The following is a 24,466-nucleotide window of genomic DNA, read 5'->3' as shown; positions in this document are numbered from 1 at the left end:
AAGGAAGAAAGTTGATGGATGTCAGTGAAAGAGATGATGAGGGATGGAAGGAGTGAGGAAATAGAGGAGGATGAAGAAGGAGAGAGAGAGAGAGAGAGAGAGAGAGAGAGAGAGAGCGTTGGTGGAGGTTGATCAGACGTAACGCTTCTTTACTGGAACTGCCGGAAGAAGACGAAGTAGAAGATGATGGAGAAGACGAAGAAGAAGACGAAGATGACGAACAAGAAGACGAAGAAGATGAAGAAGACAAAGGAGAAAATGAAAGAAAAGACGAAGGAGAAGACGAAAAAGACGAAAGAAACAAAAGAGAAGACGAAAAAGAAGACGAAGACGAAAACGAAAGAGAAGACGAAGATGACGAAAGAGAATACGAAAAAGACATAGTAGAAGATCTATCGCCCGTATTCAGTAATGCTTTTTCCCTTCTCGCTATGAATTTTTTTTTCCAAGGCCACAGAGACAACTAGCCGGGTTTTCAAGACAGTTTCTCTTCTTAATAAACTAGAAATCTTGCTAATCTATCACCAGAACGATAAAAATGCTCTACAAAACACGAGTATCTTCAACTGGAGCCTTTGGGAAAATCTATCTATCTATCTATCTATTTATCTATCTGTCCATAAGTCTGCCTGCCTTTCTGTTTGTCTCTGTCCATGCCTCCATCCACACATCCATACATATATAAAGCTATACCAACAACTTCCACGCTCGTTCCTTCACTCCAATCTCCACACTTCCTTACCACTCATGAATTATACTATTGACAACACTACAGGGGCGTGACACTATTTGTATCCCATTCCGTCCCGCACAGAACACCTCCTTCAAACACACACACACACACACACACACACACTGTTTTCTATCCATCATGCTGCGGGATGGTGTGGAAATTTGAATTAGCCCCTTCAGTACTAGGACACATTTTTACCTTCTTGGTGTACGATTAGATAATTCTATTGACATTAGGAAGTGTCTATGGAGGTTAGAAGATTAGTTGCCACAGTCTTCACTATTTCAATCCCACACATGGATCTCTGAAGCTGTATAAAATCACTATACAGTAAGCAGAATGAATATTGAAATGCGTCATGGTACTGAAGAGGTTTAAGCACAAGTAGTATTGGCAAAGGAGAGGGAAGAGAAGGAGAGGGTGGATGAGGCGAGGGAGATAAGAGATGGGGGGGGTCTAAAGGAGGGATGGAGGATGGGGGAGGGAAGTAGTGCCGGAATCTAATGCCCTCAAAACAAGAAGTCGTGTGAATACAATGCTACACGCTTCACCCAGAACACCAAGACTTGAGTGAGGAAACGTGTAGGTTGAAATTATAAAGGGTAGTAGATGTAAGTACTTAGGCACCAAATGCTCGTCTTACTCCGCCATCAGGAAACTTGACGTCACGGCATAATAGTGAGTGGCGGGTGGCCAGCGCTCAGATGCACAGTGAATGGCGGTAGTGTTGGAACTGTTATTTACCATTCAAGTTTCAAAGACCAAACCTGCGTGAAGGGATTTGTGCTTACAGTGGTGTGGAGTGCATGTGTGTGGCGTTGGTGTGTGCGCAGTGGAAGTGCTGTAGCTGCCCGGTGGACTGAAGCGCAGGAGAACATACCCAAACAAGAGAAGAAGGTTCCGGCGTTCGTGTTTTGGTGAGTGTATAGACCCATATCCATAAACTCTTTGCTCTCTCACCTCGACTGTTTTCTAAGGCCACAGAGATGATTGTCCAGGTTCTCAAGTGTGTTTCTTCAGTTAATGGTGTAGGAATCTTGTTGATATATCACGGTAAAATTAAAAGAAGGTACGTGGCTCTGTTTACCACAAGACCGGAGTGGATAAGAACCGAAGAGAACAGCAAACACAGCAGCGTGGCAGGCCTTAATACTTAACCAAAAAGACTCGTGGGAACCCAATGTAACTTCAACTGGAGCCTTCTGCAAGTAGTCGAGGTGAGGCGCAGAGTACTATGGCCTTTGTCGTGTTGGTGATAAGAGATGTTTGCTGTGATGGATGTCACGGCATGTCTGCAGCCTCATACAGCGCAACATGTAAGTAACTGCATGTTTTGTATCGTGTTATTTAATGTATTTCAAAGGCTTTCTTTTTAATGTAAGAGGGGAAAGCTGAACATGAGTAAAAAAAAAAAAAAAAAGCCCAATTGGAATGCCAGTTCCCGTGCAGATCCAGAGTTAGCTTACGTGACACGTTGAAATTATACATGCGTCTGTTTCGAATTAAGATATAAAATAATTCACATTATTATTATCATTATTGTTATTATTATTATTATTATTATTATTATTATTATTATTATTATATTATTTTCTTCTTCATCTTCTTCTTATTATTATTATCATTCTTATTCATTCATTTATTTATTTATTTATTTTTTTTTTTTTCGCTTCACGGATAGCTTTCGCGCCTCCCGCTGCCCTGTACAAGTAAATCCGATGCTCTTTTGTTTATGTAGGAGATTTGCAGGTCCAGCTGGAATTCTCTGCATCTATACATTGAATTATCGTGTCCTGTCATGCTGCCATTTCCCTCCATCCTTCCCTGCCTCTCAGACTGTCGGCCATGGCTCCACGTAGCAGAATGCAGGGAGCCATAATATAATGTGTGTATAAAACCAATGGAGTTTAGTGAATAGACAGCCAGTGGAGGTAACTTACATGCATGGAATCAATAAAGTTACAGAATTTGCTAGAGTGGATTATACATGGACCTAATGAGTGTAGGAGTGTGTTACTGTAGTGATGGGTGATGCTTAGCAGTGGGTGGTGGGCCATGGACAAATAGCCTGTATTTTTAGTGGGTAACCAGAATAGTTTGGGAATCCTTGCAAGTTTAGTCTAGACCTTGCCTCTCTTCCCCCATTGCTCTCTCTCTCTCTCTCTCTCTCCTCCCCTCCCGCTATCCTTCCCCCTTCCTCCTCCCTCCCTTGTTTCAATGCCTCGTATCGCTTCATCTCTGCTGGTTCGAGGCCTCGGTCCCTCCCACACCATGACACACTACGATGGCGCTGCTTGTTCTTGTTTTTCATTACGAGTTAGATTTTTTCTCCCCCTTTTTTCACGTTTGAGAATTTGTGACGATGTTCATAGTAAGTGTTTTGTGTGTCAAGTATCTGTGTGTGTGTGTGTGTGTGTGTGTGTGTGTGTGAGGTGATGGTATATAGTAGTAGTGGTAGTAGTATCTCTCTCTCTCTCTCTCTCTCTCTCTCTCTCTCTCTCTCTCTCTCTCTCTCTCTCTGCATTCTTATTCCTGTTTCTTTTAACGTTGGGTGAGTGTCCATTTCAAGCTAAAAAGAAAGAGAGCGAGAGAGAAAAAAATAGAGAAAGAGGAAAAAAAAAGGGAAAAAGAGAAAAGAGGTGCTCAAATGTCCAGGTTCACATCGGGAGCATACAAGCGGCGGTCCGGAGCGTGGCGTGGTGTGGGCGGCGCCGCGACCCGCCCGTGGAGCAGCGGCGGTCGTAATGCGGCGCGCGTGCAGGTAACGAGGACGGCGGCGGCATTAAGCAGGCCATCAGACACGCAGGTTGTGGCGCGGGTGTTGCAGGCTGTAATGGCGCGCCCTGGGGAGGGAAGGGTTAAGGTATTGGGCGCGTCATTACCTACCTGTCCCTCCTCCTCACCTCCTCCTCCTCCTCCTCCTCGTTTTCTTACTTCTCCTATTTCTCCTTACCTGTGGTAGTGGTGGTGGTAGTGGTGGTTGTTCTCTCTCTCTCTCTCTCTCTCTCTCTCTCTCTCTCTCTCTCTCTCTCTCTCTCTCTCTCTCTCCATTCCTTCAGCATCCTCATCTATATTTGGATCATTGACTTCTCTTCTCTCTCTCTCTCTCTCTCTCTCTCTCTCTCTCTCTCTCTCTCTCTCTCTCTCTCTCTCTCTCTCTCTCTCTCTCTCTCTCTCTCCTCCTTCCTCGTCCATCCCTCCTACCTCCTCCTCCCGGTGATCCTTGGCGCTGAATGGGATATGCAGTAATGGCTATGCAAAGTGAGTTACCAGGGAATGCTCCTCAGGGTCTGGCCGGGGTGGTGACCTTGGGGGTGGGAAGGTGAAGAGGGAGAAGGGTCAATCAAGGATCTTGTTGTGTCCTGCCACCCTGCCACCCTTCCACCCTTCCACCCTTCTACCCTTCTGTCATCGTCTGTTCTTGTTACCTTGTTGTCATCCAGTTCCTTCCTATTTGTGGGTTTCTAGTGTGTTTGTTTGTGTGTGTGTTTGTGTGTGTGTGTGTGTGTGTGTGTGTGTGTGTGTGTGTGTGTGTGTGTGTGTGTGTGTTTCAATGTTTGAGTTTGTTTGAGTTTGTGGTGTTATTGGAGTGATTTAAGTGTGTGTGTGTGTGTGTGTGTGTGTGTGTGTGTGTGTGTGTGTGTGTGTGTGTGTGTGTTTGCTTTCCTCTATTTTTTCTATTTCTTTTCCTAGTTTGAGCTTTTGAAGTTGGGATTTATTAGAGAATGAAAAAAAAAAAAATGTGTGTGTGTGTAATTCACCACCACCACGGTCGCCTGCTGATCACCCAGCCAGTCTTCCCCATTACGGAGCGAGCTCAGAGCTCATAGACCGATCTTCGGGTAGGACTGAGACCACATCACACACTCCACACACCGGGAAAGTGAGGCCACAACCCCTCGAGTTACATCCCGTACCTATTTACTGCTAGGTGAACAGAGGCCACACATTGAGGCTTGCCCATTTGCCTCACCGCTTATCGGGACTCGAACCCGGCTCTCTCGATTGTGAGTTGATCGTGCTAACCACTACACTACGCGGTGTGTGTGTGTGTGTGTGTGTGTGTGTGTGTGTGTGTGTGTGTGTGTGTGTGTGTGTAACCTCCCTCCCTTCCTCTCACTTTCTCCCTCCATTACGCTCCCTCGTTTTCTCCTTCCCATCTCCATCCATCCATCTCTCTCTGCCTCATTCCTTCCCTTTTCCCTTCCTATTCTCTTCCTTATACCCTGTCTCTCACCCTCCTACGCATCCTCCCCCTCACACCCTCACCCACTCCCTCCATCTACCAGTGTTATGCATAAGCCAGCAGGTAAAAAGTTTCGTAGTCTCGCGCAACTCTCTCGTTTGGACATGAAAAAGTGTTGGCGAGATCTTTCAAACGTTCGCTACTTAATGGAACGTTTCTATAATTAATGAGAATGCCTGGCCGTGTGGAAACCGACGCCCACTCACATCCATTAGTTCCCTCAGCGATTGGGACGAGAGAGAGAGAGAGAGAGAGAGAGAGAGAGAGAGAGAGAGAGAGAGAGAGAGAGAGAGAGAGAGAGAGTACATCTTATGGAAAATATGAAGATGTAGTTGAGAGAGAGAGAGAGAGAGAGAGAGAGAGAGAGAGAGAGAGAGAGAGAGAGTGTGTGTCTTCTGGGAAAATAAGGATGTATTACGAAAAATAAACTTCCAGACAATAGTTTGATTATTATATTGAAGATGCTCTCTCTTATTGACATTAGGAAGGGCCTATGGAGGTCAGAAGATTAATGGCTAGAGTCTTCACTATTTCACTCCCTTACATGAGTTTCAGAAGCTGTATAAAATCACCAAATAGTAAGAAGAATGAATATGGAAACGCGTCATGGCACGGAAAGGGTTAATGGTGACGTGTTTGGAGGTCATTTTTTTTTCCCTTCCTTCAATTTGTTAACCGTGTTTTCTCCAAGGCTTATTTCCTGGTGCTTTAGTGTCTTTCATGCTGTTAAGACGGACGCCCAACATTCAGCTAAGCATTACTTTATATCCATCTTCCGTGTTGCGAGGCCGTTTATCCTTCCTTAAGTATAATGGGTATTAACTGTGTTTTTCTAAGGCTAATGTCCTCATGCTTCACTTTCTTTTATGGTCTTAAGAGAAATGCCCAACATTCAGCTAAGGGTTCATTTCTGTTCAGTCTGCCGCCGTCTATCTTTTCCTTCTTTATATAGATTAACGTGGTCTTTGAAGGCTAATGTCCTGGTCTTTCATTCTCGCAACGTCCAATATTCATCTAAGAGTTCATTCTTGTTCAGTCTGCCGCAGTCTATCTTTTCCTCCTTTAGATATATCAACCCCTTCAGTACCATGACGCGTTTCCGTATACATTCTGCTTACTATTTGGTGATTTTATACAGCTTCAGAAACTCATGTGGGGGATTAAAATAGTGAAAACTGTGGCCATTAATTCTCTTACTTCCATAGATCCTTACTAATGTCAATAAAATGGGCTAATCGTACTCAAATCTCAAGGTAAAATATGTGTCCCAATACTAAAGGAGTTAATCTTCTGACCTCCATAGACCCTTGCTAATATCAATAAAATGGTCTAATCGTACTGAAATCTCAAGGTAAAAATGTGTCCCAGTACTAAAGGAATTATTCTTCTGACCTCCAGAGACCATTACTTATGTCAATGAAATGGTTCAATCGTACTGGAATCTCAAGATAAAAATGTGTCCCAGTACTGGAGAGGTTAATGTGCTAAATGAATGTTAATGTACTGGTCTTTCATTCTCGCAACATTCATTTATCCTTCAGTTTTCCCAGAGTACACAAGACATCGTAGCATCGTGATATAACAAAGCCTTCTTCAGTCAGGCTTTCTCTTCGTGTGTCTGTCTTCCTAACTGCTTGTCTGTTCATCACTACAGAATAATGAAGCAAACAACTGTACATAGAAACATCACAAACTTCAACAAACATCACCAAACATCACAAACATCACCAAACATCACAAACATCACAAAGCATCACCAAACATCACAAAACATCGCAAAACATCACAATCATCACAAACATCAAAAAGATCGCAAAACATCACAAACACCACAAGCATCACTAAACATCACCTGGCATCACAAAGCATCACCAAACATCACAAGCATCACCAAACAGCACCAAACATCATCAAACATCACCGAGCATCACCTGAAATCACCACAAAAACACCACCAAACACCACCAAACATCACAAAGCATCACCGAGCATCACAAAACTTCACCAAGCAGTAGCAGCAGCTCACTCTCTCTCTTGCCGACTGTTGATGATGATGATGGTGGCGATGATGATGGTGGTGGTGGTGGTGGTAGTGCTCTGCCTGTGCGCCTCTACCTTAATTAACTCTAAATATTGACGCTGATAATATTTACCTCAGTTCTATATGTGTGTATGCATTTTTTTGTTTGTTTCATAGCGTCATCTTTGATCAACGTCGTCTTTTTAAATTGCAGTTTTTTCTTTTTGTATTAACGTGTAATGGTTCACTAATTACTGTTCGATGTATGTAAATGTCAGGCTGAAATTCGCTCGTTTCCCAAAAAAAGACTGACATTGTTTGGTGAAGGTGCGTAGTGAGAGCAGACGCTGCAGCTACTGTAGTGAGGCAAGTGTCGGCGTGGGGAGGCGCGGAGACTCAATGGGACTGAAGAGAGGAAAGAATGCATTAGTACACGTATTTTGAGGAATGTCAGGTGAAGTCAGGTTTAGGTGAGGTTAGGTTTGGTTAAGGCCAGGTTGAGTTAGGTTAAACTAAAGTGAGGTTAGGTTAGGTTAGGTGAGGTGAGGTTTGGTTAAGGCTAGGTTGACTTAGGTTAGACTAAAGTGAGATTAAGTTAGGTTAAGGCTAGATTGAGTAAGGTTATACTAAAGTGAGGTAAGGCTAGGTTAGGTTAGGTGAGGAAGTGTGATGTGTTATGATAGAAGGACATAAGAAGACGAGAGGAGCTGTGAGGTGGGAATCTCTGAGTAGAGCACTTTCTTCATAGTGTGTGTGTGTGTGTGTGTGTGTGTGTGTGTGTGTGTGTGTGTGTGTGATGGCAAGCGTTACATATCCGTATCCATTGTATCTGTATACACTTAGTATGGGAGAGCTTTCATAATGACTATCAGGGCAGCGAAGGAACCAAGGGAGGAAAAGGAGGAAGAGGAGGAGAAGGAGGAGGAGGAAGAAGAGGAGGTGGAGGGTGGTCATTTGGGACTCCTTCACCGCCTTTCGGAATGGTCTCAGAGGTGGGGGGGGGACTGGCAGGAGAGGGGAGAGAGACACTGCAGGGAAGGGGAAATGTCTGCAGCTGTGAGGGGCCGAACTGGGACCGAGCTGGTGGGTATATGAGGCTGAACAGGGGACGACAGGGTCTAGCTGGGAACGGATGTGGGTGGGAACGAGTGGGGTAAGGGCTAGGTGGGTGGGAGGAAGAAGGTTGGTAGTCAACAGAAGCACAAAACGAATGTAAGTGAGTTAGTGGGGCAGGATGGAGCGGTGCGGTGTCCTAATCGTGTTACGGCGGGGCAAGTGCTGGGCTGCCGGCACGGAATTACTAACACGAGCCCTTCGTTAATTGCAGGAGCCTCTTCGAGTGTTTAGGGAGGAATGGGAATGGGGTGAGGGGGAAGCGGGAGGGGAAGGAGTCTCATATTTGTCCTTCGTTCCTGGAGAATAGCGAGAGTCTGTTGTTTTTACGATGTTCCTGCGACAAGCACACTGCCTCTGCCTCAGCCGCCTCGCCTACTAATACTGTCTCTGGGAAACTTTCAGAACAGCCACTCTATGCGCATACATAAACAAAGCGACCACTCCACCTCTCCAGGGCTGCCAACTGCGAAATTAAGGGAGCGGGTGGGAGTGACTGTTTAACGCTAAGGCAAATTTGACCTCACTCACGTTAGGGTTAGTGAGTGCGAGGGTTGAGAAGTCATTTGAGTGTTATATTAAACTGTGGGCGTTAGTACTCAATTGTTGTTTTTTCTCAGGACTATATGATATTTTGGTGGTGTTTTTTTCTATCTCTTTATATTGAGTTATAATTGCTTTCCAGATATTGTTAAGATTGATATTCCTGTATACTGTGGCCAATAAACTGTCTATCTATTCATCTATCTATATCTATCTATCTATCCCTCTATCTATCTCTCTCTATCTATCTATCTATCTCTCTCTCTATCTATCTATCAGGCGGGCAGACCAGATTCCACCATCCAGTACACTTTAGCCTCACAGAAAGTACTTCTAAAGGCCTCACGGATGATTAATTTTGTTTTCTTTCTTATATCAATGACACTAAAGGTTTGTTACGCCGCCTTGCCTGCTAATGCCGTCCTGGGAGTAAGTTCATGTGTGTTCTCGAGCGGGCGGACTCCATCCTCCATAGTACTCTTTAGCCTCGCATGAAGTATTTTTAAAGGCCTCATGTATGATTAGTCTAGGCGAGAAATGGGAAGAAGCTGGTTGTCAAGCAGAGTGGTTGATGAGTGGAACGTACTCAGTAATCATATTATTAGTGGTGAGTCAATAGGGAGCTTTAAGAAAAGATCAGATAAATTTATGGATGGGGATGATATATGGAATTAGGTAGCTTTCCTCATACAGGGACTGCCACCTGTAGGCCTGACAGACTTCCAGATTCTCTTTTCTTATGTTTTTATGTTTTCTTTCTTTAGTTTATAATACTATGGGATTGTTACGGGGCGTGGGGGAAAGGGGGGGCACTCCTTCCCACACTCCCCTTAGTCTCGTTTGAACGCTTGGTGATCTCACAGGGCCCAGGTTTCAAAGGACACATGGATGATTAGCCTTGTTCTTACGGTTTATTTTTTTGTTCCTTTAATGACTCTGAAGCCTTCTCCTGACGGTCTCCACCCTCCCACGCTTCCCTGCCGCCTCACTATCTCACAGGGACTAACATTCAAAGGACACACGGTGATTAGTTTGGTTCATACACTTTTTTTTGTTCTTATGTTCTATCTTTGTTCTTTTAATGACACTGAAGACATTTTACGAACCCAGCGACTCCATCTTCCACGGTTTCCTTTTTAGATCCCTTAAAACAATTCGGTATGTCATTGTATTATAAAAAAGGCCACAGTAATAATACATCTTTACTGCTTTACTCTTCTGCTAATGTTAAGAAAAATTGTTCACCTGTCACTAGAATAATAATAAAAAAAAAACTTTAAGAAGTCTAATCATTTCCACTAAAGCTTGCTGGAAATGATCATAAGACGTTGGGGAGCGTTTGACAGTAAGAATTCTCGTAGGAACACACATCTGCCGTCCCATGAGTGGCTGGAGTGGAGAACTTACATAAGACACGAGCATCACAGGAGGACGAAGGCATTAGAAGACTGATAGAAGTACTTGGGAATGGATAGGGATGTAACAAGATTGACAGAAGGAGTGAAAAATGTATAGGAAAATAGCAAGACTGATGAAAAGTATTGGTGAATTAGAAGGAACGTAGAAAGATTGATAAAAGTATTGGGGAATGATTGTAAGACTGATTAAAGTACTTGGGAATGAATAGGGATGTAATAAGATTGGCAGGAGGACTAAATATGAATAAGAACATAACAATACTGATAAAAGTACTAGTGAATTAATAGAAACATAAGAAGATTGACAAAAGTAATGGGGAATGAATGGAAAACTTAGAAAAAAAGTGAATACAAGCCGGTGGTGATGCTCTTGGAGTTGCTGAGGGTGACGGGCACAATACTAGGTTGTGTGAAGGTCATCCATACTTGCGAGATGCTTCCCTTTCAGTGCTGAGACGCATTTTTACCTTAATTTTTGGGTATGATTAGACGATTTTATTTACATTAGGAAGGGTCTATGGAGGTCAAAAGATTAATGGCCAGAGTCTTTACTATTCTCATCCCAGCATATGTTTCTTCAGCTTTATAAAATCACCAAATAGTAACTAGAATGAATATGAAAATGCGTCATAGCACTGAAGAGGTTGAATGCTTGTGCGTTTCGCTTCGACTACACTAAACAGGCTATATTAGAAGTTACTGGAGTTTTCGAGGGTGTTTTTTATTCTATCTATTTAACTACTGTTCTGCATCATCTATGGAGAAAGAATATATAGTGAGAGACAGTCCAATCATCTCTGTGGTCCGTGAAAAAATAATGAATGGAGTGCGTAGCGTTTAACGTTTAACCCCTTCAGTACGTGAGACGCATTTTTATCTTGAGTTTTGGGGTGTGATTAGACCGTTTTATTGACATTAGGAAGCGTCTATTGGAGTCAGAAGATGAATAACCTGCGTCTTCACTATTTTAATCCCTCACATAAGTTTATAAAGCTGTATAGAATCACCAAATAGTAAGCAGCAGAATTAATATGAAAACGCGTGTTGGTTAATAGGAGCTAATCGAGAGACTTACTCCATCTGGCAACACTGTCGCTGCATTAGTCGAGGCTTCGTTTAGTGGCGGGACGGTTGCATCATTGTGTCTTGTGTCACCGTTCACTTTCCACGACCCTCTTGCATCGCTGGTGTCAACTAGAGAGTCATAAGCTTCCTCGGTATCAACCTGACAAGCGGCGCTGCAGGTGAGACATGGCGGCGAGGCGTGGGCGGGGACATATAGCCGAGGACGTGGACGGGGGCGTGGGGGGAGCGTGGGCGGAGGCGGGTCTAGTTTGCAGGTCATTACGAGAGAAAGAGTGCGTCGCCTGTTCATCTTGTAGCCCGGGGCAGCCACTTGACCCTGGAGGGGGGGAAGGATATTCTGGGAGGCGGCGGGCGGGAGGGGCGAGGGCAGGTGTGGGCGGCAGGCAGGCAGGGTCATTAGCCTCAGAGGACGTGCGTAGACCTTAGGGCGCCGAGGAGAGAGAGAGAGAGAGAGAGAGAGAGAGAGAGAGAGAGAGAGAGAGAGAGAAGGGGGTGGTGAGAGTCAGGCTCCAAGACGGCTAATGACGCAGGCACAGTTTTGACGCGGGAAATGGCGACGTGTGATTACTTGAGACACTTGCTAACGATCCCTTCACGTTATTCTCCTCTCCGCTCTTGCTGATAATGGTTTCCTTATACACTTTACATTATTATCAACTGAAATGACGCCCACCTCTACTCACTTTATTTAACCCTCTTTTACTGTCACTTGAATTGGCTGTTCTACTGTTATATTTGTTCAGGGAGAGAGAGAAAGAGGAGGCGTGTGTTTTGGGTGCATTTTGGATGTGTATTGAGTGTTTAGGTGCGTTTTGGGTGTGTTTTGGGTGTGTTTGGGTGTGTTTTTGATAGTGTTTTGGGTGTGTTTGGGTGTGTTTAGAGTATTTTGGGTGTGTTATGAGTGTTTTGAGTATTTTGCTGTGTTTTGGTGTGTTTTGGATGTGTTTTGGATGTGTTTGGAGAGAGAGAGAGAGAGAGAGAGAGAGAGAGAGAGAGAGAGAGAGAGAGAGAGAGAGGGGCGGTTTAGTGGCGGTCATTAACAAGTATCGAGAGTTGTAATTCACTTTTGGGTAATTCATTTGAAACAATCCACTGGTGTTATTTAATTGAGCGACCACTTCACCGGTGTCGCGCATGTCACCAAATGTTGCAAAAGTTGTCTGTCCTCTTTAGACTCCACTTTCTGAGCCAATACCGCGCACCTATTTAGTTCTGTATTCTTTTCAACCTCTCATTCTCAACACCAAGATTGTCTGGTTGTTGTCCTTGTGGCAAAGATTGTTCTCTTTAGACTTCACTTTGAGGCAACACAGTGGGTCTGTTTAGTTCTGTATTCATTTAAACCTTTCATTCTTAACACCAAGATTGTTTAGATGTGGCCCTGGTGGCTTCATGGTGCAATTTCCCTTGTTTTTTAATGTTCTTTTGTTATATAAGAGGGGAAAGCTGGCCAAGGACAACAACAGCAACACCAATAAAAAAAGGCTCACTTAGTTGCCAGTCCCCTTGCAGGTCAGAGAGAGTTAGCCAAAAGAAATATGTCTCGAAACCTCATGTGTCTTTTTTTCATAATTTAGTTGTCCTTGGTCTGAACTCTAAGTAAAAAGGAAATGTAGCAAGTCAAGGAGGAAATCAGCTTGTCCCTCACTCCGTGTTGGCATGGCGGCCGGTGTTGCTGGAGGGGAAGCTGCCTCACCCGTAAAATTAAGCAACCATTTTTTCGGGAGAACCTCGATAATGGCACCACTTATTCACAGACTCCCACGGGTAATCTTTCCTTGCAGACTGTGAGTGGAGGAGAAAATGGCTTGTTAATATATATAATCCCTTTTTAATCCTTTTTATTTCTCAACCTCATTCGATATAAAATTGTGCCACTTACTCACAAATTCTTTAAGGGCCAGATTTTTCTCCCCTCGTAGACATTTAGTGGTGTAGATGAATGGAAGATAAAGAAAATTGAGTTGTTAATTCGACTTAAGGCTCTCAGGAAGGAAGGCGATTAGACTTAAAATTGTGTGCCCTTTACTCACAAACTTAAAAGGATGAAATTTTCTTCCTTTGTAGCTTGCAAGAAGAAGAATTAAAGGCAGTTGTTACGCCCGTATTCAGAAACGCATTACCCAAGACAATTTCTCCTTTTACTAAACTAGAAATCTTGCCAATCCATCACCAGAATCATAAAAAATACCCTTAAAAACACGAATATCTTCATCTGGAGCCTTTGGAAAGTCATGATGGTGAGAGAGCATAGCGTTTCAGAAATCTTGCCAATATATCACTAGAAACATAAAAATACTCTTAAAAAACACGAGTATCTTCATCTGGGGCCTTTGGAAAGCAGTGATGGTGAGAGAGCAAAACGTTTCAGAGCACAGGCCTCAGAATTGTGTTCCATTTACTCACAAACTTAAAAGGGTAAAATTTTTCTTCCTTTGTAGCTTGCAAGAGGAAGATATAAAGACACTTGTTTGTTAATCTGATCGCTTTGCTCGTCATTTAAGAAGCCATTCCTGTCCTCGTCTCCAAACCATGCTACTTAATAACTTCGATCCGTGTTATGAAAAAACTCTCATAAACCTGACCTCTGTTTTAGGAAAGTTACCCATCAGTATCTTCTCGTCTGTCATCCCGTCACATGGTACTGCCTGCCACCCTCAATAACATCCCCAAAAATACCTCCCATCAGCTCTTCCTCGACGATCAACCACACTAACTCCTTTCTGTCACCTACCAACACTAACACCTTACTAACCCCTACCACGACTATCACCCTTTTGCCACCACCACCAACACTAACACCCCTCTGCCACCCATCACCACTAACACTCTTCTGTCACCACTACCTACTCCCCACCACCTCAGCTAGCACCTCTTCTGCCACCACCTCTCCCTTCTTCCCCACCACCCACACTAACACCTCTTCTGTCACCCCTACCCCCTCTCCTTCCCCTCCACCGCCACCTCTCTGTCCTCCTCTCGGCCCCAGCAGGCACGCGGCAGACACGGGCGGCAAGGCGTGGCTCTGCTCCGTCCACTCCCTCGTGAAAATTTATAGCGAGTTTGGCGGGAGGGAGAGTTTATTCGGGCAAGCACACGGCGGGGAATACATGAATTTCAAACAGATAAAAGGTAAATCCACTTGCACGACGGATTAAGCGTCACGAAACGTTATAAAAAAATATGAATATAAATGAAACGAATTTTTGCCGCAAGTCCGTGCGTGGCGGCAGATCGGATCCAGCCCGCTTGTGACGGGCCGCGGCGGGGACCCACTCTGTATGCTAATGACGCCATGGAGGGGGGGGAGGAAGAGAGGGAGAGGGAGGGACTGGGGGTGTAGGTGAGAGGGAGCAGGGGATGGGGAGGGAGAGGGTAGAGATAGAGACTGGGGGTGTAGGTGAGAGGGGGGAGAGGAGAGGGTAGAGATAGGGGTAAAGGGGAGAGGGCGAAGGAGATGGGGTCGGAGAGAGGGTAGGGGTGAATGAAGGTGAGAGGGGGCAAGGGGTTCAAGGAGAGGTTTTGATAGGGGGGATGTGTTTCTCTTACCCATCATCCACCATCGTTGTGTGTCTCTTGTCTTGTTTGTGAAGTGTCGTGTCTCGGGTGTCACTCTGGTGGTGGTGGTGGTGGTGGTGGTGGTGAAGTCATTCATATTTAAATGTCAATAGATATAATGGTAATGGTGAGCAGCGGGAGGTGATTGATGACTGACTACCAATAATATAAACTTGATAAATGCCTCTAATGGTATCCAAAGTACAGCAGTAGCAATAGTAATAGTAGTAGTAACAGTAGTAGTGATAAACAGTATTGGTATTTGTAGTCTAGTGGTGGTGGTGGTGGTGGTAGGTATAGTAGTAGTAATATTAGTATCAGTAGACTGGTGGTGGTGGTGGTGGTGGTGGTGGTGCGGGGTATAGCAGTATTGATAAACAGTATTAGTACAAGTTGTCTAGTGGTGGTGTTGTTGGCAGCGGTTATAGTATTAGTAGTAGCAGTAGTATTATTATGGTGGTGGTGGTGGTGGTGGTGGTGGTGATGGTGGTGATGGGTATAGTAGCAGTAGTAATATTATTAGTAGTATTAGTATAGTGGTGGTGGTGGTGGTGGTGGTAAGACTTCACTGAACCGCTTGAGTGAATGAACGAAGCGCGCGTGAGGCCTCGAGCTAGTTAGTGGTGGTTATCCGGAACTCTGGCTGCAGGGGCTGAAAGTTACACCACCGTACTTACTCCGGCAACCTCCCTGTCAGCACTGTGTCAGAACCCGTGCAGGTGCTACGCTTGATTAATTTCTACTAATATTTTACAAATTTTTATCCTATTCATTAATATGTATTAGTTTTTATTCATTTTTATTAATTTCTTATTAATTTTTTATTCTTTTTTTATTTCAAGAACCCGGTGATGTGCCACGTTTGGAATAATCATCTCTGTGAACAGTGTACACAGACAGCAATGTTGAATACTGGTGGTTAGCTATTATTGACTTCAGTGATGTCGGTTTACATATCAATAAATACACATAATATTCTTTTCGGCCTAAATAAAGAGACAGACTTCAGTATTTCCCAATTAACCCCTTCAGTACCATGACGCGTCTCCATATTAATTCTGATTAATATTTGGTGATCTTACACAGCTTCAGAAACTTATGTAGAATTGAAATAGTGAAGACTGTGGCCATTAATCTTCTGACCTCCATATACTTTTGCTAATGTCGATAAAATGGTCTAATCGTACACAAATCACAAGGTAAAAAAATGTGTCCTAGGACTGTAGGGATTAAAACCTTGAAACATAGTCATTTCTTTGTAACAGGTGACAAAAGAACAAACATTTGATAAGTTCTAAGCTGCAAGTAATAATAGAAGCTGCCCGTGTATGTTATTGATAGTGGTAATTGTTCCCAAACCGTACAGCACGATGGTCTGAGGCGGGTGGGTTGCCAAGGTACGATAATGCAGTCTTCAGTCCCCTGTGACAATTGTGTACGGTATTTGCTGGTAACGTTTGTTGACACACGAATTGGTAACTTATCTGCAAATGGCTATCGAGAAATGCCCGTTAGATATTGTTCGTGTAATTGCCATAGTCAACTCCCCTTTGCTCTGAAAACGTGAGACACACAGACACACAGACAAACAGACAGAGAGACAGACAGACAGACAGACAAGAGGAATTAGTGATATGGACTAGTATTCTTATCATTGTTTTTGTCATTACCATTATCAAACCTTGTCATCTTAGCTAATTGAGGGTGACGAAAACAGGATCACACACACACACACACACACACACACACACACACACACACACGACAACTCATTAGGCAGACCAGCAAAGGAGTGAGGAGTCCTTGCCATGCACTTTATCTAATTAAGAGAAGGGAAGGATGGACACACACACACACACACACACACACACACACACACACACACACACACACACACACACACACACTCTCTCTCTCTCTCTCTCTCTCTCTCTCTCTCTCTCTCTCTCTCTCTCTCTCTCTCTCTCTCTCTCTCTCTTACCACCACATGTAATCACTATCGCTCTTGTCTCTCCTCCTCTTTCTCCTTCCTGCTCCTCCTCCTCCTCCTCCTCTTCTTCCTTCCCTACTCCCTATCCTTACCTCATAAACTCAACACTCCAATTTGCCTAAGTCCTCCCTAGGGTGAAAGGGTGAGCTGGGGCGAGAAGGAGAGCTGTGTGGGAAGACAACTTTTCATCATTACTCCTACGATGCTCTACTGACGAAGGCGACTACGAGGAGGTGACTGGTGGTGGTGGTGGTGGTGGTGGTAGTGGTTAGTTAACGTGAATTGTGGGTAGATTTCTAAGTATTTTGACACATAAGGAGGGAGAATGGGAGGAAGGAAGGAAGGAAGGTGAAAGGAAGGAGGGAAATATGACAGAGGATGAGAAGAGGGGAAATATATTGAAGGGAGTAATGAAGGAAGGAAGGAAGGAAGGAAGGAAGGGTATAAAGATGCAAATTAAGGTGAATAGAAGGAAAGAAGGAAGGATAGGAGGATGGAAACAAAGGATGGAGGAAAGTGAAATAGAGAGAAAGAAATGAGAAAATAGGTTTGGAAAGAAGGAAGGAAGGAAGGAAGGAAGGAAGGAAGGAAGAAAAGTAGAGTGAGAGAAGCAAATAGGTGCCGCCGTGGTACAGTGGAACCATGCGTGCTTTGGGATCTGAGGGTCTTCAAGCGTACGGGTTCGAATCCTGTCCATGGTCCGAGTGTAGGTTGGGCTTCCTCACTCGGGGCAACGGTTTCCTAGCGGGTGGGCTTTGAGATAGGAGGTACCGCAAAAGTATCCCCTTTAACCTAGAAATTCCCGTGAAAAGCCCACATGGTATAAAAAAAAGGAAAAGAAAAGCCAAGGACAGAAGGAAAGGATAAAGAAAGGAAGGAAGGAAGGAAGAAGGAAGGAAAGGAAAGCAAGATATAGAATAGATAGAGAATGTACAAGAATGGAATAAATAAAAGAAGGAAAAGAGAGAAAAAAATAAAACGCATGAAAAAGAAAGAAAGAAAGAAAGAAAAGAAAGAAGGAAAGAAAAGAAAGAAGTAAATAAGGAAAGAAAATAGGAGTGTTTTAGAGAATATACAAGAATGGAACAGGTAAAGGAAGGAACAGAGAAAAAAAAAATAAAACGCATGAAAAAGAAAGAAAGTAAGAAAAGAAAGAAGGAAATAAGGAAAGAAAATAGGAGTGTTTTAGAGAATATACGAGAATGGAATAAATAAAACGAGGAAAAAAGAGAGAAAAATAAAACGCATAAAAAGAGAGAAATAAAAGAAAGAAGGAAATAAGGAAAGAAAAATGGAGAGTGTTTGTCTTCACTTGTTTTGTCTTCTATCTTTCCTTGTTTCCTTTCCTCTTCCATGTTTATTGTCTCTTCTTCTCTTATTTGTCCTCTTTGTCTCCCTGTCTCTGTCTCTGGTCTCATTCCCTCCTTTTACTCTCCCTCCTCCTCTTCCTTGATGTCTTCTCTTCTTCTTCCTCCTCTTCCTCCTCCTCCTCCTCCTCCTCCTCCTCCTCCTCCTCCTCCTCCTCCTCCTCATTTTGTCTGCTCGTTTCTTTTTATCTTCGGTTCTTGTTCTTTTATTTCCCTCTTTCGTTATTGGGATTCTTGTTTTTTTTTCTTTCTCTTTTTCCTTTATTTCTTTTTCTTTCTCTTATTCTTTTTATTTCGTCTCTTGTTCCTGATTACTCTTCTCTTTTCTTTCTTTTCTGCTTTGTTTTGTATTTTTTGTCTTGTCCTCTTTAGTGTTTCTTCTTCTTCTTCTTCTTCTTCTTCTTCTTCTTCTTCTTCTTCTTCTTCTTCTTCTTTTTCATCTTCTTTTTTCTTCTTTTTTCTTTTTTTTTTTTTTTTCTTCATTTCCTTCTTCTTCTTCTTCTTCTTCTTCTTCTTCTTCTTCTTCTTCTTCTTCTTCTTTCTCTTCCTCCTTCTCCGTGCTTTCCGTGCGTGCCTCTTAAATGTACAAGGTAATTATGCTATATCTCTTCTTCCTCTTACCTCTTCCTCTATCCTCCTCCACCTCCTTCTTCTTTTTCTTCCTCCTCCTCCTCCTCCTCCTCCTCCTCCTCCTCCTCCTCCTCCTCCTCCTCCTCCTCCTCCTCCTCCTCCTCCTCCTCCTCTTCCTCTTCCTCCTCCTCGTTAAGTACTCTTCATCTCTCCTCCTACACATTCACTTTATTTTATTTTTGTGCTCCTTTCTCGTCTTCCTTCTTCTTCTTCTTCTTCTTCTTCTTCTTCTTCATCTTTTTCTTTTTCTTCTTTTTTTCTTTATCTTCATCTCTTTGTCTTCCTCCTCCTCTTTATATCTCCCACTACCACCACTACCCACATCCCTCCCACCCCCCTCCCCCCTTCACCTCCCCCCCATGCCTCGTCCCCCTTTACCAAATACCCAAGCAATCCTTTAATTCTTCTTGGGGGAATTCTCTGCATTTTTATTGGTCGCTTGGGGATTCCTCGCGGCTTATCATTGGTCGCCGCCAGACAGGTCCACGGCTAGTTGTCATTCCTTCCCTTGGTGGTGGTGGTGGTGGTGGTAGTAAGGAGTGGTGAAGGGTTTAGAGAATGGTGATGTGATGGTGGTGATGGTGATGATGATGGTGATAGTGAATTGAGTTGGTAGTTGGTGGTGGTGGTGGTGGTGGTGGTGATGAAAGGGTGAAGGGTTTAGGGAATAGTGGTGGTGGTGATGGTGGTTATAGGTGAGTGATATTTTGATAATGGTGTGAGAGTGGTTCTGATGGTGATGTGATGGTGGTGGTGATAGTGGTGGTGGTGGCGGTGGTGAACAAGGTTAATCAGAATACGTACCACCACCACCAACACCACCATCACCACCACCACCAAAAACCACGACCCTTGTTAACACCACGAAGCTGTTGCCACATTCTCTTCACTCAACTCTTCTTCAGTAGAGAGAGAGAGAGAGAGAGAGAGAGAGAGAGAGAGAGAGAGAGAGAGAGAGAGAGAAATTTGCAAGCTTTCAGGATAATAACAATATTCTTTCAGTCTGTCTTTCACATATCTTTCAGAAGACTTACCATTAACTTTCATAACTTGTCTCATTACTCTCTCTCTCTCTCTCTCTCTCTCTCTCTCTCAAGGAAGATCAAAACCCTCAGAAAACTAACTTAAACATCAGACTTTTCACTAAATATCTTCTTGAAATATTAATAATTGTGATAAATAACTCACTTCATTTATTTATTTCGTGGCCCAAACTTCCCTTGCTTCCTAGACAGTCGCCCCTTTCCTTGCTGTGTGTGTGTGTGTGTGTGTGTGTGTGTGTGTGTGTGTGTGTGTGTGTGTGTAGGTTGATGGTAGTACATGGTTAGATAAAAAGGTGGGGTTATGAATCTCTCTGTCTCTATCTATCTGTCTCTCTCTGGTAAGTCACGTGATGCATTATGGGTAAGAATTATTGGTGTTCTTTGTGGTATAACGTGCAGTGAAATGTTTTGAAATACCACATTTGTTAAACCTCTCTATAAATTCCTCCCTTGTTAACTCCTCGATAAATTTTCCTCAGTGTCCAATATCTTCTCTTCCTCCTCCTCCTCCTCCTCCTCCTCCTCCTCCTCCTCCTCCTCCTCCTCCTCCTCCTCCTCCTCCTCCTTCTCCTCCTCCTCCTTTTCCTCTCTTCTGACCAGCGGGGCCTCATTTTTCCTCCAGTTTTCCCGTGGACTTTTATACCTCTCCCTTTCTCTCCTTCTCTCTCCCTCTCCCCCTCTCTCCCTCTCTCCCTCACTCTCTCTCCCTCAACCCACGTAATTTGCATATTTCGTTGTTTCCTCCTCCATTTTCTTTCTTTTCTTTTTTTTTTTTTTTTTCTTATTTTTTTGCCAAGCCATGCAGATCTCGCCATTTTATCCGTACATAAAGTATATTTTGGCCGACCCCGCGTGCCCTTCCTCCTCTTCCTCCTCCTCCTCCTCCTCCTCCTCCTCCTCCTCCTATTTTTCTTCTCCATCCTCTCCTCCTCTTCCTCTTCCTATTCTTTTCCTCCTTCCTCCATCCTCTCTCCGTCTAGTACCTCCCTCACCCTCCTCCCTGCTATTTCTCTTCTTCTTCTTCTTCTTCTTCCTCCTCCTCCTCCTCCTCCTCCTCCTCCTCCTCCTCCTCCTCCTCCTCCTCCTCCTCCTTGTACTCCTCCTACTCCCCTCATTCATTTCTTTACTGGATGTTACTAATTAATGTCTCTCTCTCTCTCTCTCTCTCTCTCTCTCTCTCTCTCTCTCTCTCTCTCTCTCTCTCTCTCTCTCTGTCTTTTCACAGAGAGAGAGAGAGAGAGAGAGAGAGAGAGAGAGAGAGAGAGAGAGAGAGAGAGAGAGAGAGAGAGATTATCTCCATAAATCAGCCGTATCACCTCCTTTTTAGGGCCACGAGTCTTGGCTACATTAGGAAAAACGTACTGGTGGTGGTGGTGATGGTGGAGGTGGTGGTGGTGGTGGTGGTTTGGGTCGTTGTTGTTGTTGTTGTTCGTCTCACTTTTTCTTTTTATTTCTTGTTCCTTTTTTTTGAAGTTCTTGTTCTTGTCCTCCTCCTCCTCCTCCTCCTCCTCCTCCTCCTCCTCCTCCTTGCACTCATCTATCTCATTCCACCTCTAGCAAAAGAAAAAAGACGGAAAAAACAGAAGCGAGAGAATTATGTCCGTGTTTTCATTCCTCCTCATTGTGTGGTGTGATTTATAGTAATTGATAAAACGGCCTTAATATGTAGCAATGTATGTACCTTTAGCCAGCTGTAATCTCTTCGGTACCTGGACGCTTTTTCATATTCATTCTGGTTACTATTTGGTGATTTCATACAGCTTCAGAAACTTATGTGGGGAATCAAAATAGTAAAGACTGTGGCCATTAATCTTCTGACCTCCATAGACCCCCTTTTTTAATGTAAATAAGATCATCTAATCACACCAAATATTAATGATAACAATGCGTGGGGATTAAAATAGGGAAGATTCGATAGACCTTTCTTAATGTAAATAAAATCGTGTAATCGTACCCAAAACTCATAGTAAAAAACGCGTCCCAGTACTGAAGGAGTTAATATTTTGATCTCCATAGACCCTTCCAAATGCAAGTAAAATCGTCTAATAACACCCAAAAATCAATGTAAAGGTGCGTCTTACCTGCTGTTGTGTAGTGCGAGTGATAATATAATAGTTTCTACATCAAGTACAAGGAAAACACTCTTGGGAAAACTTTATAAATGGTATCTAAGAAGTCTGATTGTCGTGATGGAAGCCCAAAGTGTTGAGGAATGCTATATGTTGGTGGTAGGACGTGATGTGTGTCTCCTGTGGCCTCGCTGCACTACACTTTCCTCTTTCTCTGTCATCTCTATTCCGTCCACTTCCTTTGTAAAGTTAACCAGTATTCGCGATCATTCATTCATCTGGTAAACTCTACAATTCTCTATCTGCATCTTTCTTTCTCCTTTTCTCTTTTGCTGCATAACGCTTTCCTCTTTCTCTGTCATCTCTATTCCGTCCACTTCCTATGTAAAGTCAGCCAGTATTCTCAATCATTTATTCATCTAGTAAATTCTGCAACTCCCTGTCTTTATATTTCCTTCCTCTTTTCTCTTTCAAGAATTTTTTTTATGAAGGAAAGAGAGCCAGCCAAGGGCAAAAAAAAAAAAAAAAAAAATAAAAAAAAAGGCACACTTGAGTGTTGGCTCTCTACAAAGGGAAAAACGTCAGCCAAAATTAGAGAGCAAATGCCTCGATACCTCCCTCTTAAAAGAAGACAAGTTGTAGGAGGTCGGAAATACAGATGTAGGGAGGGAGTTCCAGAGTTTACTGGTGAAAGGTATGAATGAGTGAGAGTACTGGTTAACTCTTGCGTGAGAGAGTTGGACAGAATAGGGATGAGAGGAAGAAGAAAGCCTTGTGCAGCGAGGCCACAGGAGGAGGGGAGGCATGCAGTTAGTAAGATCAGTAGATGGTTTTAAGACTCCTCATTCAATTTTGGATGAGCCATTTACCTTATAAGGACTAGCGCCCCAGTGGGTCTTTCTTTCATTCTTTTTATTCCCCCTTCGTTCATTAACCACGTCAGTACCATGACGCGTTTCCATATTTATTCTGCTTACTATTTGGTGATTATATACATCTTCAGAAACTCATTTGGGAGATTAAAGATAGTGAAGGTTGTGGCCATTAATCTGATCTCCATAGACCCTTCCTAATGTCAATAAAATGGTATGATCATACACAAATCTTAAGGTAAAAATGTGTCCCAATATTGAAGAGGTTAAAAGAACAGCTCGATTGGATTGTGTCGAGGAACCGGTTTAGAATGTGCCTGACCGAGTAGAGTGGCGGGAAACTGGTGGCGGCATTAAGTTGATCGATTCAGCCCAAAGTTGCCGGGAATGTGGAGGTGGCGGCCGCGGCGAGGCACAAACCAAGGGACCCGTGCAGATGAGCCCAGTGTGTGGGTGCCTCTGCCTGATGGATGCCCCGCCAGCCGCACTTATTGCATATTGGCAGTCTGTGATCGGTCTCCGTCACTGGGGCTATTTGTGTGTGTGTGGGTGGGGAGGGAGTGTGTGTGTGTGTGTGTGTGTGTGTGTGTGTGTGTGTGTGTGTGTGTGTGTGTGTGTGTGTGTATTTGTCTATCCTCTATTTTTCTATCTATATATCAATCAGACAGTCAATTTTTCCATATATCTATCTATCAATATCTTTTCCGCTATATGTATCTATCTATCCACCTATCTATCTACCTGTATCAGTGTATTTATCTCTCCCCCTACTCACCCACGCTCCACCAACTCCCACACCACACTAATCCTTGCCATAAGAACACATCTGAGCGTCAAGGCGTGGGGTGAGGGAAGCGATTGAGGCATCAGGTGGCCCAGCTGCTGTGTGGGCGTGGGCGTGCATGTGGGTGTGTGATGTTAAGGCGTGGCTGGAGGCTGGACGGGTTATGTATGTGAAGCAGAGACGAGCCAGGCTAGGATGGGTCGTGAGTGAGAGAAGGAGGATGAAGTTAAACAGGAGGAGGAAGAGAAAGGAAGGGAGGAGCTGGGAAGGCCTGTAGGAATGTGTAGGAATGTATACTGGTGCGTGGCTGGGAAGGAATTAAGGAGTAGTGAGATGCGCGAGGTGGAGTGGGTGGAGTGACTGAAGGAGTGGATGTGGAGGTGTATGGATGACTGGGGAAGGTTAGTGAGTGGATATAAGAAAGTAAAACACAATAAAATAAGGTAAACTGGCAGTCATTATACTAAGTAAGCCTATAAATATTTCTACCTCACATCCTTATCCATAAATTTGTCTCATCCCTTAAAGCTCCCTAATGACTCAGCGCTAATGACAAGATTACTGTGCCTGTTCACCCTCTCTTTGTAACGTGAATAGGGTGAGTGATTGGGTGAGGTGGTGGATGTGGTGTCAGTGGTTAGGTGGATGAGTGGATTGCGATATTGTGAGTACTGGAACACACGGCTTATCCATTTACTCACACATTCATGCACTCATTCATATACTATTTGTCTGCCTGCTCTTTCCAAACTCTCTTTTGTTTCTTGCTGCCTTCCTTCACACTTTTTATCTCCTCTCAGTGATTATAAGCTGTAATTCTCTCTCTCTCTCTCTCTCTCTCTCTCTCTCTCTCTCTCTCTCTCTCTCTCTCTCTCTCTCTCTCTCTCTCTCTCTCTCTCTCTCTCTCGTGGCCTTCCTCCATCTGGTCCCCCGTGTAAGGTTGTGAAGTGAGATGCGAGGGAAGTGTGTCTGCGATGTGAGGTGTGGACATGAC

At 43.8% G+C, this 24,466-nt stretch overlaps 1 protein-coding gene across 7 annotated transcripts in view; it reads left to right on the top strand.

Annotated features, from left to right (window-relative positions):
* Positions 1-1,440: 1,440 nt before the first annotated feature.
* The window catches only part of LOC123514644 (leucine-rich repeats and immunoglobulin-like domains protein 1), a 486,618-nt gene continuing 463,592 nt past the window's right edge, over positions 1,441-24,466 (top strand). For 5 of the 7 annotated variants that reach the window (XM_045272643.1, XM_045272640.1, XM_045272639.1 and 2 more), the window contains exon 1: positions 1,441-1,650. The gene's annotated coding sequence lies outside the window, so the exon portion shown is untranslated. Of the gene's footprint in view, positions 1,651-11,243; positions 11,318-24,466 lie in introns of those variants that run through there. The other 2 variants (XM_045272637.1, XM_045272650.1) reach the window with 2 other exon arrangements.

This window comes from Portunus trituberculatus, chromosome 38 (genome assembly GCF_017591435.1).
Source record: "Portunus trituberculatus isolate SZX2019 chromosome 38, ASM1759143v1, whole genome shotgun sequence".
In the NCBI taxonomy this organism is placed as follows: Eukaryota; Metazoa; Arthropoda; class Malacostraca; order Decapoda; family Portunidae; genus Portunus; species Portunus trituberculatus.
This window is presented reverse-complemented; position numbering and strand designations above follow the sequence as displayed.